The 17,229-nt window shown below is 32.0% G+C and overlaps 1 protein-coding gene across 1 annotated transcript in view; it reads right to left on the bottom strand.

Annotated features, from left to right (window-relative positions):
- The window catches only part of AdamTS-B (ADAM metallopeptidase with thrombospondin type 1 motif B), a 68,312-nt gene extending 59,656 nt beyond the window's left edge, over positions 1-8,656 (bottom strand). Inside the window, exon 1 of the mRNA XM_013314400.1 lies at positions 8,265-8,656. The gene's annotated coding sequence lies outside the window, so the exon portion shown is untranslated. The remainder of the gene's footprint in view (positions 1-8,264) is intronic.
- Between the last annotated feature and the right edge of the window lie 8,573 nt (positions 8,657-17,229).

Here is a 17,229-nt window from a genome sequence, read left to right as displayed (position 1 = left end):
GAATGGCGCGCTTTCATTACAAAGTCAGAATGATTAGTGAGGGGACATAAACGTCGATATTTTAGTAAAGCTAGTGTTGCGCCAGTACACCGGCACAGTGTCGGATTTTCTTCCTAACAGTTGGGATAGTTGTAATAAAACAGATTAAAAACAATAATAAAGACGTTTCCACTCTGTAATTAAACTGTAACTATGCCGTGATAGTAAAAAAAAACTTGAAAGTTCGTTGAACCTATATCCGATATTTGATAGCGCACTATTTTATGCTTGGATTTTTTACTTTTTTATAGACTCCATATAAATAAGACATCGCAATTACCAGTTTTAGGTTGTCGGTTGCTACGCGTAGAATAAATAGCGTAAACACGATTTATAGATGTTGATATATGTTATTTGGATTGTGTTTTATTTAATATGTGAAGGTCATATTTTTGTGGATAGCGGTACATCAGATAATCTCTATGGCCACTTCGAATTACAGTACTATATTCAGTACAACTACAGTACTTCCAATTACAGTACTATATTATTTTTGGTCAAAAAATTTACGTCTCTTTTAACTTTTGTGTCATCCTCCCATCTCAGAGGCTGCAGACCCCTAATCCTTTTCTCATCCCTCGGATACCATTCTTTTACCGGCCTACTCCATTTTCCTCTTGTATCTTGCATCATGTGACCCTTCCAACGCCATTTAAGTTGGTCTATCCTGACCAAGATGTTAGGCAATGCTAATTATCGAAAGATTTTATTGGGGTACTTACGATTAAGTAATCGTTGAAAGACGTCTGACTTTGTATATTACAAAAAGACATATGCTCTAAATGTCATCGAACCGGGTTCAGTGAATATAAAGTAGTGTAGATACAGGGGTCAAGATCGTGTTGCATATTTAAATAAAATTATCATATTAACACATGTTTATAATAAATAGGTTTTATATAACTTACATAACTATAATATATGGATTTAGATAATCTTTACTAAGGTACGAGTATAGCGATTGAGTGACTGACAGTTTAACAGTGGTAGAGGCCGCTTTAACATCTTCGCACGAATTTGCTCGGCTCGCCCGGTGAAATACCACGAACACACAGAAGAAACGAGCGAAGTGGAAGCAATTCATTTTTTTCTGTGCATCCTCTCCTCCGTCGATTAAATGTAGGCAACAAATATGCAATTGCGCATGTCTATGGACAACGGTCACTTCGCTGTATTAGCGATTTCAGGTAGCCGCTCGCTCGTTTGCCACCTTATGATATAAAACAATGCTAATCAATATATGTGCCCACTGAGGCGCTCGGAGCCATCCCAAGTTATTGGTGATAAGACCTTAGTGGCGGTGTGGGTTGCTTAACTTCACACATATCTATGAATTTCTTCGCAGATATGTGCAGTTCGCATCACGATGTTTTCCTTCACCATAAGAACGTCAGACAAATGTATATATGTAAATCGCAAAACACATTGGTACATGTCGGGATTCGAACCTAGGACCAGCAGGTTACAACTGCTTAACAGTTAAGCCTGATGAGACAGGTTTTCAGAAGAAAATCATGTAACTATGTTTTTAATATGATGAAATCCTTTATACTTTACATTTAGTAGCAAACAGATGTGATGTTATTTAACTGGACGAAAGTATAAGATGCAGCACATGTCAAATAACCAGGCATATAAAATAGCAAAGCAATTTGCCTCTATCACATTTATAAGCATGGTTTTATGCGTAAAATCTAAAATTTGTCATAAAAGGGATTATAAATAAACTGGGCGCGCACTAAACAGTAAAGGTCCAGTTATAAAATAATAATGACCAGCGCGTGCGTTACTATCATAAAAATGTACAGTACATTTGTTTCAACTCGCAGTGATGTAAAAGCAATTTATTTATAGATAGCGGTCGCACGCGACTCCGTCCTCTTGGATTAAAAAACATAATTAGTAGCCTATGTGTTCTTCCAGACTATGTTCTATATGTATGACAAACTTCATCGAGATCCGTTCAGCGGTTCTGGAGATACCTTCAAACAAACATCCATCGAACCATCCATCTAAACATTCTCACTAATATTACTAATATAAGATTATAAAAAAAAGAAATTTGCCTTAATTTCAAGGGTATTTATGGCATTATATTGTTACTTTTTAGTGCATTTTGTTTGAGAATGTCTTTTTTTGTTACAAACCTCTTAATTTCTGGATTGTGAAATACGTGTTTGGGACCTACTATAATAAAGTCCGGACGATGTATTTTAGCAGTGAGCACAAACATAAACAACATAACGATTACATCACACTAGTAGTTAATTTCATAACAAAGCAAAATACAACTAGTAAATTGCCAAGATCAACAAACGTTGTGAAATGATTTAAAGAAATGACTTTATCATCTTATCTTACTAATAATGTAAAAGCGAATGTTTAGATGGATGGATGTTTAAAGCTATCTCCAGAAAGGCTGCATGCATCTCGCTGAAATAGATGTAGAACATAACCTGGAAGAATACTAATTAAGTTTTCATTTTAATTCCGCGCGGACGGAGACTCTGGCAACAGCTAATAAACTTCGAAACTATATATAAAATCTATACATATTTTAATAAATTGAAGTATTACCGAGTTTCACGTAACTTTGACGGGATGCATGGCTACCTTTTCTCTGCGCTTACGAAGTCGGGGGCATTCGCTAGTTATTGCTTGCTTCAAATTTGATCTATCTTAGGTTTGAAACAACCGAAAATGAATCTGTTAATATCGTTTACAGAGCGTTCAAATATTTTTTTGGCTCAATCTTAAGAAATGATTACAATAATATCGATTCCGATATAAAACTATCGATTCTGTGAAAATATTTTCACATAAAGCGTTCTTGCGCATACAAATGTATGTAGTAAATCCACCTATCAGCGTGTAGTTTATTTTCGACTCAACTACGAGCATCTGTTTTACTTGATATCTAATTTCCATCGAGCGAGCGACCGCAAGTTCAGGGAAATCAGATGAGGAAGCTGTAAAACGTCCCACGTATATAGGCCAATGTGTCAGACAGACAGACCGTTCACCCGGTGCACTCGATATTTTAGTACAGTCCTGTCTGTAAACTAGAATATCTATGAACATATTTTTAAAAATATTATTACGAATATTGCTTATTTATCTTGGTTAAAATATGATAAACATATTTGAAAATACAGCACTGATTTAAATAAAACGTCAAGAGCCTAATGGTTAAGAGTACGGATTTCCGATCACGAGGTCGGGGGTTCAAATCCCGCCATTCGACTATTGTCGTAAACCATGTCCTAGCACAATCATAGAGATTAGTTGGAATGGTAAAAGATATATTTGTAAATTTACAAAAAAATCTGTTAATATTTTATTTAAAAAAATGAAAGCAATAACTAACAATTTTTTTATTATTTTTGTTTTTGTATCGATACACTTTTTCCGATACGTTATGTCCGAATGATTGTGGCCATTGCCTAAGCAGTTGTATGACAAAACTAGTTGTCCCCCGCGAAATAAAATAAACCTTAGTAGCCTATGTTTTCTTCCAGACTATGTTCTAAATCCGTGCTACGTTTCATCAAGATCCGTTGAGACATTCTGGAGATACCTTCTTACTAATATCCATCTGACCTTTTGCTTTTATAATATTAATAAGATAAGATTTAGGAAAACGATATCTTGTTTATAACGATTTAACAGCCAGTAACTTATTGACCGCAAACGGCGGTTAATTTATTGATTTTACCTACTTTATGTACTATTTCTTCTTCTTTTTTAATTCCAAATTTGTTTATGAAAACATGATAAAATTAACGATTACAACGAATTAAATCAAATTAACAAAAATAAGTTACTTTAATTTCTAAACTAACAGTACTGGTCATATGAATGTTGCAATTACAGCGATTTAAAAAAAAGTGAAATTAATATATAATAAATAATTCATGTTGACATCTGATTTTAAGGTTATAACCTTTTGTCGTAAGTCAATGGAAATCAGTTTTGTTTTTAAAACACATTAACAACGATAGCTCTTACATATTTACAAATGTGTCATTTTTATTACATTTTAATATTTATTCTTTTTTATTTCTGGAAAGACGATAAAGGAAATAAAAATGTACGCATTCGTATGTGCGTAGACGTAATAAAAGATAGTTGTGGTCGTTGATAAATTGCCAATACCGACTACTTCAATATTTATATTGAATTAATTATTTATAGAATGATTTATGACCAGTCTTGGTAAAGTCATTTCATAAAAAAACACTAACATTTCACGCCTAAGAATTAGCATTAAAAGTTAGATGAAGATTAATTTTTGAGGTCACATTATGATTCTATGAAATAAACTCGTATTATAAACATAAAATTAGCAATTATTTTACATATAACTGTCAACTTTCGTGGTTTTCACTGCTATGAATACATACACACCAATAAGCTGTTTCAGCTCCCGATATTTCAGCATAGATGCATGCGACATGATCACGTGTTGACTATAAGTCAACTTGTCCGTTGACTGTCAGTCAATCCGTGATCATCCGTAAGAATACCGTTTTTTGCGACCAGTACGAAATGTTTTATCAAAAACTAGGTCAAAATGTACTGACCTTGATTATATTGATCTGTTTTTAAATAAAGTTGGTATAAATTGTGAAATTTTTTGATATTTAGTAGAAATAGTACACAAAAAATTTCTGATAAATAAGAGTACACGAAAATAACTTACAGAAAACATCTTCCGTCACTTAAACATTTTTGTTTTATCGCAGAAATAACTATAATGGTCAGACGAGATGTAATATTTCAATAAACATGAATGAGTTGTCTCGTCTTTATCACGTTATAAAATAATAATAAACTCTCATGATTGTATTCTAAAGAAACAAACAAAGATAATGGAAGAAACACATTGAAATCTTACTTCGATCGTGAAATACTTTGACTTAAATCCTTTCATTTAAATTGTTCAAGAAATAGCCAAAATAAAACATACCTTGTATCGAGGAACGGTTGTGAGAAAATAACGATATTCATTTATTTTGTTCACATATTTAAGTATAGTACTTTTCTTAATTAATTTGTCTCTTGTCTTCGTGATTGTAAGAACGTGCATTTTTTATAATATTACTTTTCCGTATCTACCTTACTCTTTGATAATTTTAAAATACCAAATACGGTTGCCATATAATTGATGCTACTAAAAATATTATTAGTAACTTTTTCTACCAGAATTGTAGGACAAATTTTCAAGCTATAAGATAGACTAAAGATCGTGTCATCGTCGTAATATTAGTAAAGACTTAGATTTTTTCTGTGATTTCGACTACGTGTTTTACTTTTATCAAGTTTAGACTAAAAATATTTTATGTCCACTAAAAATTTAACCCATCGTATAACAGCTAAATTTCTTAACTATTAAGGTACTTCGTTTAGTCTTTTTTTATTGATAATGCAACAGTTTATACCTGGCAGTGTTTTCCCCGCTAAGAGGCGCTACCGTCGACAAAGCGATGTCGTAAGACGCGCCGAAGGCTGCCGGGCCAAGTTCACGATCGCACGTTCAATGACCGTTCTTATCATGACAATGCAACGCGATACTAAAGGGAATATTAACTACTCTTCTAACAATTATATATTCAATTATGTGATACTCAGACTTCTTTCATGGTCACTAAGGGCATTGATATTCATTACGATCAAACTTCTAAGTTAAGTTGAGGAACGCCATTCCATGAATGGTGGCCATTGCGATATACAATTTAGTTTACAAACATTACAAACATTCATACAAACATTTTTAGTTTTTTTTTTATTTGTGAGATAAAGTGAAATGAAAGTATGTATAGTTCTATGATAGTTATGTGAGAAAAATTTTCTTTATAAAATTAATTTGGAATTTTGCGATTATAGCTAAAAATTTTCAGTTCAAATGCTTCAAAAAGTAAAATAATTAGTACGAATTTTTAAATAAATAAAAAATCGTATGTATGTAAAAAATTGTATATGTATAAATAATTTAGTAATTTACGAGAGCAACGCCGAATGAAAACAGCTAGCTAATTTATGAGTAAAAGCAGAACATAAATAATTATACTTCAATTGTTTTCAACAGCTTTACATTGTGCAGTTGGCGATTGTAGTCTTTTGTCTTAAACTCGACAAAGAAGGTTACTCTTCCGGTGCGTTTAGTGCCAAAAATATGAAACGAAAGTGAAACCAGACATCTTCGTTATTCACGGCATATTATAAACGTAATTAGGGTTGTCACCTACATCTTATTATAATAAATGATACGATAAAGAGAACAATGAACTCCGTAACAATAATTTACGTGATTTAATTTGTCTTGAATTATTTTAACGTACTGAAATCGACGACAATATATTTTTGCTGTCGAATTTATGATAATGCTTTTAAACTGTTTGATAATTTCTTGAATATTGCAATGTATGTACAAAACAGTGGTAACCCTATTTTTAACCCAGCCGCGATGTATAGCGGCCTTCAGCGGGGCCACGGATCCGAAGCGGGTTCACGGTGAGGGCTACTTTTATTGCTACAGTCCATTTAGACCATATCAATGACGCAATGCTATTGATTATATTGAGCATCTCGTCTGTTACTACAATATTACTAAAGTACTCAGAAGATATTTGGTAATTCCAACAAGATAAGTAATAACTTTCCACAGAATTATCAACGTAAGATATATGACATTGTGTGTGTGTCTGTGAATTGAAACTCAAGCAATTTTATTTGCAATAGCCCGATAGAGTAGTCGTTAAACAAATTCGATTGAGGCCATACGTTCGTGGACTTAAACGAAATAGCTCTCAAGAAAGTATCGCGGAAATTAACAACGACACTTTAATTGATATAAATAGCCCGTAATAAGCGAGACTAACATACAGCGCACATTTTTAAAGACTATACACGGTTACCCAATATGATGCTCTGTCTGCACATAAGGCGCTAAAAGGTTTTAAATTGAAGCCAATTAATGAAAGATGCTGCTCGGAAATTATAGAACAACGCCAAATATTAATTGCTTTTCTTAGAAATCGATCTGTTTCGTAAATTCGCTCATGAAATTTTTGGAACAATTTACACTTCGTTTTTTAAACAAAACTCTACAGTTGCTTATGGTTAAATTGTCGATGTGACAAAAAACGAAATTAACACTTCTGTAACGTAAGTTATTCACCTCAAAATTATCTATGTTTTGATTTTTGCCGAACTAGATAAGTATAATAAAATAATTATTTTAAAACTATTCACAACAATTAAAGTAGATATAAAATACTATTTAAATATCTCGATTAATTTTTATCAAATATTTTTAATTGTTATGTTTTTTCCGTAGGTCAAATTACGTTCGATAACCTTAATGTAATTTGTAGGCGCACAGACTATAAATAGATTAAAGTTTATAATAAAAAATATCGTGCTATATTCCGTATCTTCATTTATCCAACAAACTGGTCGACATTTTATGGCGCCATTTTCATCCTATAGAAATAAAGTTCAGAAATTATTTGATAAGATCTAACATTTCGTTTTCAAACATCAATTATTTTAAATAATTAAAAAACTTAAATTATTCTTGTCTTCATTTTTTACATAACAAAATATGTATTTTCATGAATTTATCAAGACTAATAAATATTTAATTAAATTCGTTCTATACTGATGCCGTCTAAATTAATTTAGTTCTTAGTTATGTTGTGAATATTAAAAAATTTGTTATTATAGCTTGTAGTGGTAGTTACAAAATAACGTTGCAACATTTATGTAAATAAAAAGTAAATGCAGTTAAATAAATATAGTATTAATGTTAGAGTCTAAAGAGAACGTGGAGTTTATGTATTCAGCTGAATTTAAAATTGTGTCACGATGGAGAATAAAAAACAAATAGTTTGAAAACTAATTTTTTAAAAGGTAATCAAATTATTAACATAACTGCTGCAGAGTTTACATTAATTAGGAAACTGTCAGCGCCAGTTTTGACATTTCGTAATGAATTTTATTGAATGAAAAAAATAAAAGTTATACTTATAATTTTGATAAAGAAAACCATAATAAATTAACATATATCACCATATTATTTGAAATTGTTAATATATTTTGTATATCATATTTTTTTAAAGTTATTTTTCACCGGCTATTTTTCGACTATTAACTTCTCGACTTTTCTTATGAAGTATACCTACTTATAAATTGATTATAACTTTGTAATTTATTGTACTTACTCGGTTCATAATTCCATTTTCGTCCATATCTCGTTCTCGTTGACATGTTGAGACGATCCTTGCCGGCAAAAAGTGAAATTTCACGCGAGACGCGCCGGCTGCTAATTTATTCACTAGCAGCGAAAAACGTGGATCCGGACGATACCGTGTTCGCGCTTACTATATATAAACACGTGTTTGATAATATGTAATTTGATTCCTTTACTAAAATTAAAATTTTATAAAGGTTCGTCTAATTATAAATTATTCGATTGTACTCAAATCGTTGGTTATAATTTATTATAGATGCATGAATATCGTGAATGCGTTCGGATTTATCGGAAGAGTATGAGACGGAGCGACTTGTCGACGTGACTGTACCGCGCGACGACTACCGAGCCACTGAATCGCGACTGCGCGCGCGCAACTACTGACTCCGCTCCCCGACTCCAATTTTAATATTTTTATACTCAGTCCATACTTTTCCCGAATTGCACTATATTTATGTATTGATGTACTTCGCAGACAGAGCCCTGACAATTAAATCCAATACGGTATGTCAATTGAAAATTGAATTATGTTTGCGAATATGTGTTGCACTTGTTATTCTTGTGTGCACAATTATACCTACACTCTTTCGTCAAAAATGAGATATTTTTATAGAAATAATATTAAACGAGCCTTAAATAAGAAAAAAATATGTGAAAAATATCGTACACGATAAAATCATAAAGGTTAAAAAGTTACGAAATTTATTTTAAGTACAAAAAAAAAACATTTTAGGCCAACAAAGAAAATCTTCATACTATTTTTGAAAATAAGAAGTAGAGATAAAATGTACAAGAGATCTTATTTGTTATTATACGTAACTTAAAAAAACAGCACTAACCACGGATTTCTGAAATCCAAATCTCCGTTCAATGACAAGGATGACGATATGTTTCAATTAGAGATTTTAGCTTCAGAAACCAACAGTAAAAAAGCTGACGAAAAGATGATAACAATAATTTTAGCAATACCAAATTAGTCAGTTGTATTTATTCAAACTTGTTCCCAATTTAAATGCAAATTATTTAAGTTTCAAATCCGGGTTTTAAATGATATTTTGTGCTATATTTTTATCGTTTGATTTTTTTTAATTCTTGACACAATTTAAGAATTTACCACATTCGCGAAATCTGAAGTCACCCTTAGGTTTTCAAAAGTGTCCTATGCGAACCAAAACCATTGGATTTTTTTATAAAACTGCTTTGTTCGTTTGCGAACGCCATAAAAGAAGCCTTCACTGAAAAATAAAAAATAATGATTGCCTTTTTATGCTTAATTCACAATTAATAAAATTGAAACTTAATTACGATCTACAAAAAATTGTTAGGTAAAATAATATAAAACAATTTAGGTAGGATTTCATATAACAATTTGTTTAAAAATGAGTCATTTTAATTCCAATAATTGTATAATGGAAAAAACAACTAAAAAATATTTCAGTAACCAAATATTACCTAATTAGATGACTAATTAACGAAGGGCATTGGTTATCCGCTATATTTCCTCGTATGAAAACAAAATTTCATCGGTGTTAATAAAGGGTTATTACTAAATTAACATAGGAAAGTTTTCCCCCTTATTAATATACCAGATTTATTCGTCTGTATGTATGTCACAACTGGACATTTTTAGAATTTATAATAACATTTTAACTCTCGTCTGCTACTCCGTCCGCGTGGAATTAAAAAAAAATAATGAGTAGCCTCTGTGTTGTTCTAGACTATGTTCTACATTTATACCAAATTACATCGTGATCCGTTCAGCCGTTCTAGAGATAACTTCAAACGAAAATCCATCCATCCAAACATTCGCATTTATAATATTCTTCTTTTAGCTCTACAGCCCTTTGTGGGCCTTGCCTTGGCAACTTTTTCCACCTCGGTCCACCACCAATTTGCTATGGCCACTTTTTTGTGTCTTTATTTACGCCGTCTATCCATCTAAACATTCGCATGTAATATTATTTATAATATTGGTAAGGTTAAAAAAAATAAACGATTTACTTTATGTACACAAGATCAACGAACTCTTTAAACGTCGAAAAATTTACAACAATATAAAAGAAGGAATTGTAACAATGAAAATACATTCACGACGACGTACAAATAAAAATGTTTAATGTGTACTTTTAAGAGTAAAATATTGTTTTCGTCGACAACGTTAGATGTTACAATCGTGACAATCACTTTGATCTGAAATAAACAAGCGACAAACTTTTTCGATGTTTTCTTACAAACCCAAATCCACATAGCAACAGAATAACAATTGATGAATTCTAAATGGTACATATTTTAGTAAAAATTTTATGATTTTTCTAAAGATATATAAGAAGTGAATTTAAATATGAATTCATACAGTAAGTAAACTAATACTTAGCAGATACTGTGTTAATCTTACTAATCTAAATGCGAATGTTTAGTTGGATTGGTGGATGTAAGTATGGATGTTTGTTTGAAACTATCTCGAGAACGACTGTACGGATCTCACTAAATTTGGCATAGATGTAGAACATAGTCTGGAAGAATACATAGGCTAATTAAGTTTTTTTTTAACATCGCACAGACGGAGTCCCGGGCGACAGCTAGTTGAAACATAAATATACAATACAATAATGTTATAGTGTCTTAAAAATGTTAGAAAAAAATGTAAAGTTACGAATAAAAACTCGCTTTATAAAACACCCTCTGATGTAATCATGATTTTATTTTCTTTTAAAAGATAACGAGATAAGTGTAATCTAGTGTAATGGAAAATAAATAAGCTAGTTGATTGATAAATTTGTTTAGTATAGCAGGTCACGTAGGCAATGCGTACGTCTGCCGAAATAGGACTTGTTGAAATCAGTTCACTTTAGTTCATAGGTTCTCAAAGTAACATTAACCCCCAATAGCCACTAAAAGTATGTAAGGAGGCGACTGAATCTTCAACTATTATTGGAAAGCACTGGAAAGTTAGATATAAAAATAAATATGTTTTAAAAACTTCGGTTTTTACTAAGATAAAGTTTTAAAGAAATGGGTTTTCTTACCAATATTGCATGATGCTTGCAAATGTATCAACGCATCGGAAACTCAAAAAGCCCATTCGTGATAAGAATCCTGTTTATTGTGAACTTTATCTATACTTATTTAAATCTTCCGCAAAATATGTGGTTTTTTTAAGTGCGGCCGTAAAGCTTGGGGGTTATTCCTTAAGTGGGTGAAAAAGTTTGAGCAACACTATTCTAGTACGCTGCCATGAGACGGAGTGTCATTAGACGGAAGGTCGTTCCAGACGCTGATGTCACCAATCGCATCATTTTATTGACACTGGTAGGGCTCCGATGGGATATTGCATCACTAACAATTTAATTAATTGAAAAAATATGTATTGCTTGACAACGAATGTAACAAAAATGGTTGATTAAAGTAATCTAATAACTAATTAACGTGTTTGGAAATAAATAAAATAAATTTAACATTTTTAATAACGGGAAAACAAAAGAAAAATACAAAAGGAAAATACCCCCGTAGCATATTTTAAAATTAAATATATAATACAATTTATCCTACTATATACAAGTCCATACATGTACATAATCCAAATGTCTGAGTTAATTAATCGTTCTTATGATTCAAGTTTGTATTCAGGCTAATTCTCGAACGTGTGAGGTCCACGGAGCCATCAACAAGTCGTCAAATATAAACAAGCGCGTGCCACTCTGATGCTTGTCAGCGCACAAATTAATATTATTCATTATTTATACATATATAAATACCAACTAATCTTAACTGAGAATCCTTGATGTTTATTTACAAGTTTATAACTTCGTCTATATCATAGCAATAAAGTTAAAGAGCTGCCGTAACCGAAAATCATGCACATATTGTTAGGAAGAAAATCCGAAAATGTAGCTGTGTTTTGACCCAACACTAGCCTAAATATCGACGTTTGTGTCCCCTCACTTTTCATTTTGACACTGGACTTTGTAACGAAAGCACATCATTCGCGCTAAAGGATTCTAATTAACAAATGTCTAAAAATATATAGGTGCCAGAGTTGAGGTTTGCGAGATAGAGATCTGAAATCTCTGTCTACCCTTCTAGGTCTCGGAATGTTGTTAATCAGAGAAGCTTTTGCATATCTTGATATTAGTCAGTATTAACTTTGGTTTCTACTGGCGAATTACTCGTAGTACTACATCTCTGTTTTTCCCACTCATGTAGATTCTGTGCATCAATTTTTATCCCCCATATCGATATATCTTCCCTCTTAGTCGTCATACCTTTCTTGATCATGTCACCTTACAAATGTACCCATGCTAAACTTAAGTCATCTTTTGTACCGATGTTTGTGTGGTAAATCATGGTTATATTGAATTTGACTCGAACGAGACAAATTTTTTAAATGAAATCCAGTAAAAAAGACATTTGCGCAACAATCACCATACTATGAACTATAATAGAACATCCTGTATCCCGTTTATTATATGGTGCCCGTCTGGTGCCCTAAATACATCATAGTACCGGACATGTCCACATAAACAGGAATATATATTTATCCAGAATATATACTGTATCACTTCTCGCTAACTGTCTGTTTATGTATCTACTATTTGTCGCCCGCGAATTCGTCCGAGCGGAATTTAAAAAAAAAATTAAGTAGCCTATCTGTTCTTTCAGACTATGTTCTACATTTATGATAAATTTCAGCGAGATCCGTTCAGCCGTTCCGAAGATACCTTCAAAAAAACATTCTTCCATACATCTAAACATTCGCATTTATAATATTATTAAAAAGTAAGATAACTAGGTAGTTATATAAAGGGTGTTACTTATGTTGTAATTACTACTGCAATAAATCTAAAAAGAACTTCACTAATATTTAAACACAAAAGTGTGTCTATTGAACTCCGAAAATAGTTCAAATCTAAATAATGAAAATGAAATTAGTTAATGTCGCTCAATCAATAAGATAGATTACTATATATGAAATAATCACAGTTTTTGGGGTTTACTAACATAATTGTCATAAAAATATGACATTGATGAAAACCAGCCTAAAGAAACCTATCAATAATTGTTCAATTGTATGAAAACACTGGCGCCAAAATGAACTACACATATTTGTATTTATGAAAAATTGTAACCATGTCACCATCTCGGATTTTCCAATAATAACCTCGCCATATTAATTACCGTCTCCCTTTAAATATATAACTCTTTAAAAAAAACTTTTGCAAAGATATCTTACTAATAATATAAATGCGAATGTATGGATGTTTGTCTAAAGGTATTTCAAGAACGATTGTATGGATCTCATTGAAATTTGGAATAGATGTAGAACATAGTCTGGAAAAACACATAGGCTACTTATTAAGATTTTATTATATACAGTGCGGACGGAGTCGCGTGCGTCAGCTAGGTTACTATAAATTTGGCATCATTTATTACCGACTTTTTAATAGCAAAAATGTTTTACGCGATAGAATGACATTGGCAGCATTAGCAATATCTCAAAATTCAATTATTTAAATACTTATACTCGATCAAAGTAGAGAAAATAATGATTTCTGTTTCTGAAATTCTAGGTCGAGTCTATCATTAACATCTAGTTTTTTCCTCACTTAAAATAAAATGAAATGATTCAACGAGGTAATGCCTTACGTACCATTACGATAGTGTTGAATAAGATTTTTGTTAAAAAAAACTAGATTTTTTTCGCAAAAGTATAATATGCTTTTGAAACATTCTATTCCCTTCATTAAATAAAACTTACCAGAACACTGAAGCTCTCTTTAGTAACTGCTAGTACTTGAGTAAGCACTTGCTCTATCTCGCTTCAGTGAGCAAACTTAAGTGTTCAGATAAGTTAATCCAGTAAATAAATTTTTTCGAAAAAAAGATCATGATGCTTTAGCGTGCTTTGGCAGTAGAAACATACAATAACACATTTTTATTGAACGGAAGAAACAATATAAATCTTTGCCGTTACTTAGCCTTGAATCAAAAATTTTACCGTCTCGTAATTTAAATTGGTTAATTAATATTAATTTTACTTTAATTGAATTAATCAATTAAGATCAATTACGATATAGTAAGAATTACCAAACTTGTATCACAAACTTGTATTTCTTGAAATCGATAACGTATATTAACTGATTATTATTTAGAACTGTTGATTCGGTACTTTGATTTTGAAACGACAGGACTAGTCAAGAAAGCATATTTCCCTCTGTCAACAAACGATAAGGTCTACATTTTTGTGTCTAAATTTTTGTGTTTGTATGCATTTGTAAGAACGTAAGTATCAACATGATATACAAATGTGTGATTGTCATCTTAACCTCACTTACTGGGAATATTGACATAATTTATGGAGTACAATATTGGTTTGTCTAGTCCGTTTTTCTATAGTCAAAGATCCAGTACGATGTTATTTCAACTTCCACGTTGTAAGTCTAATGAAGGCAAGCAACAAGATAACTATTTACTATTAGACAAGAACTCTCAGATGATGGCGTCAGATTGGCGAAGTCTAAAGGTTGTCATACACGAACTGTTACAAGCAGTCAGTACTTACTGCCGGCATAAGGCCGACGACATTTTTAGCGACGATTAAAAATTGAGATCCGCGTAACAAACATTAACTCTATGGCTAATAACCCTAAGCGCCTTGAGACTCCTTAGATAAAATGCTAAGAAAAATGTAATATCAATACAAGGTAAGGACACAACAGATTACTCTGTTAAATGATTTGATTAGGTCTGATTCACTAACCTATTCAGCACTTAACAGACAGAATAAAAAAGGTAGGTATCTTGCTCTACCTTTACTAATGAAGGAGTAATTTGGCATGTAAAAGATATTTGAAAACATCAAAGAATTTACGACAATTGCAAAATTTAAAAACAAAAATAGATGAAATATATTTAGGCATGTCTGTAGTGATTTACTCTATGTTCGGCGCGATGCCAAATTGTATGATTTAGCGAACGGGACTCGGCGGGCGCCACTTACGTCGGCATCGACAACCTCACTTCGCAAACTGATTCTAAAATACTATTACACTCGTAAAATATTTCTATTGCACAACATGACTTCTCATAATCAAACATAAGACCTCGGTAATAAAAGATAATTGCGTAAAAGAGTACGCAATCTCTAAGAATTCGTAAAAATGTTTATATTTTAAATGACACAATAAACTCCATAAGCTAAATAAAAATAGTTTAGAATAACAAAATATATTTTTGTAGGGCGTTTGTTTGCGTATTGGACTTAAGATAATGATAGTTGCGGGAACACGTTGGAGAAGCAGCATATCGTATTAATCGAGTTTAAAAAAGGACCAATCATTCATTTCCCTACAAAGAGTCGGTACAGTATCTACCACTATCATTCTACTGTACACTCAGCTGCATAAATAATTACACATTAATAAAGCTTCAGAAAATCGAAAACGTTTTTGGTTTTAAAAATACACATATCCGTCCTTATGTTTCCTGCCATGTTTACATGCTCTTGACCAATACATAAGTATTTTTAAAACCGTCAACCTCTCCAAGTTTCTAAAGTGTTGTTAATATTTATGCAGCTGACTGTACTCATAGAGTATTCGGCTATTAACAAACAATAACATAGTAAGGAAGAGTTCATCATATCAATTTCTATTAACGAAGTATTAAAGTCGTCTTCGTTCATGTGGACGTCTACACAACAGAAGTCGCACGGCATCATTGTTAAATTGGTAGGCGCCGTCTACATCGTCTGCTGACTGGCTCACACAAATAATGCAGCCTGAATTGATTACACGCGTTGACATACTCCGCACTGATAGTTTTTTGACAGACTTCGCTATAATCATTGTCTTATTTACGATCTTTTTAAATAAAAAAGAACGTATAAAATCAGAGTAATGTCCAATGTAAAAGCTAAACAATTTGGTGAAGTTAATTGTGATAGTATCGTATTTATATTTCTGATGTTTATGGTACTACAGACAGACAGACTTTTGCCGACAGTTCTTTCAAATGATAAACTCAAAACATTCGACGACGTAAAGTTGGCTACAAAATCCAATACAGTGATAGCTTACTTAATTTATATATTTTTAATAATTATTTAAGCAAATGTAAATCCTAATTGTATTTTTTTTATTTGGAATTCTGTGTTAATTTTATCTGCTATAAATCACTCTATATCAAGAGTATTTAATGATCGATTTTACGACGTTGAAGCGTGTACCTTAATAAATTAAAAGTTGAATCTGTTTCTTGGTCACATTATATATGTTTAGGGCAGTTAACTAGCCTATTAAGCTTCCGCTAGACTATGAATCGAAAAAACTAGTACAGATAAATAATAGGAGACATCAGATTGAACCTAGTACATTCGAAGGCATAGTTAGATTAGAGGCAAATAACCGAATATAACATTTGAAATTCCAGGTTTAATTCTTACAGTTTTACACAAGTAAAGCCAACAACAGCTTTCAATTCAGAGAAGTCCAAAATAACAAGAAAATAAGACGACTTATTATCCGCTGATGATCAGCTATCGCCTATTTATTCCCGCAGTGTGACTCGGAGAATGTGTTCGAACCAAGATCGAACCTAAAGAAGTGACAACCCTAATTACAAGCTAGGCTTAAGGCTAAAGCTTTTAATACTATGACAGTCCTCAATATTACTGTGACTATTTCCAACAAATCTTTATTTCCTTGAACTGAGCAATTTGACTATTCACTTAGATTGGTTGATACTGTAGAAGTGATGTTTTAATTAAAAGTGTACATATAACCTCCAATCCTATGATATAAAGCACTTCAATTAATCTTTAGGAGCAGTTATAACAATTCCCATAGTGACTTATCTCATCTTGTCTACCATCAAACATATTTGTATCAATCAAATCAATGTCAGTGGAGTCCCAGCGACCTATTTTCTCAGAGCGCGTT

This window comes from Papilio xuthus, unplaced genomic scaffold, assembly GCF_000836235.2.
Source record: "Papilio xuthus unplaced genomic scaffold, Pxut_1.1 DF827461.1, whole genome shotgun sequence".
Classification (NCBI taxonomy): Eukaryota; Metazoa; Arthropoda; class Insecta; order Lepidoptera; family Papilionidae; genus Papilio; species Papilio xuthus.
Note: the sequence above shows the minus strand (reverse complement) of the source record. Positions and strands in the feature narration are given on the sequence as shown.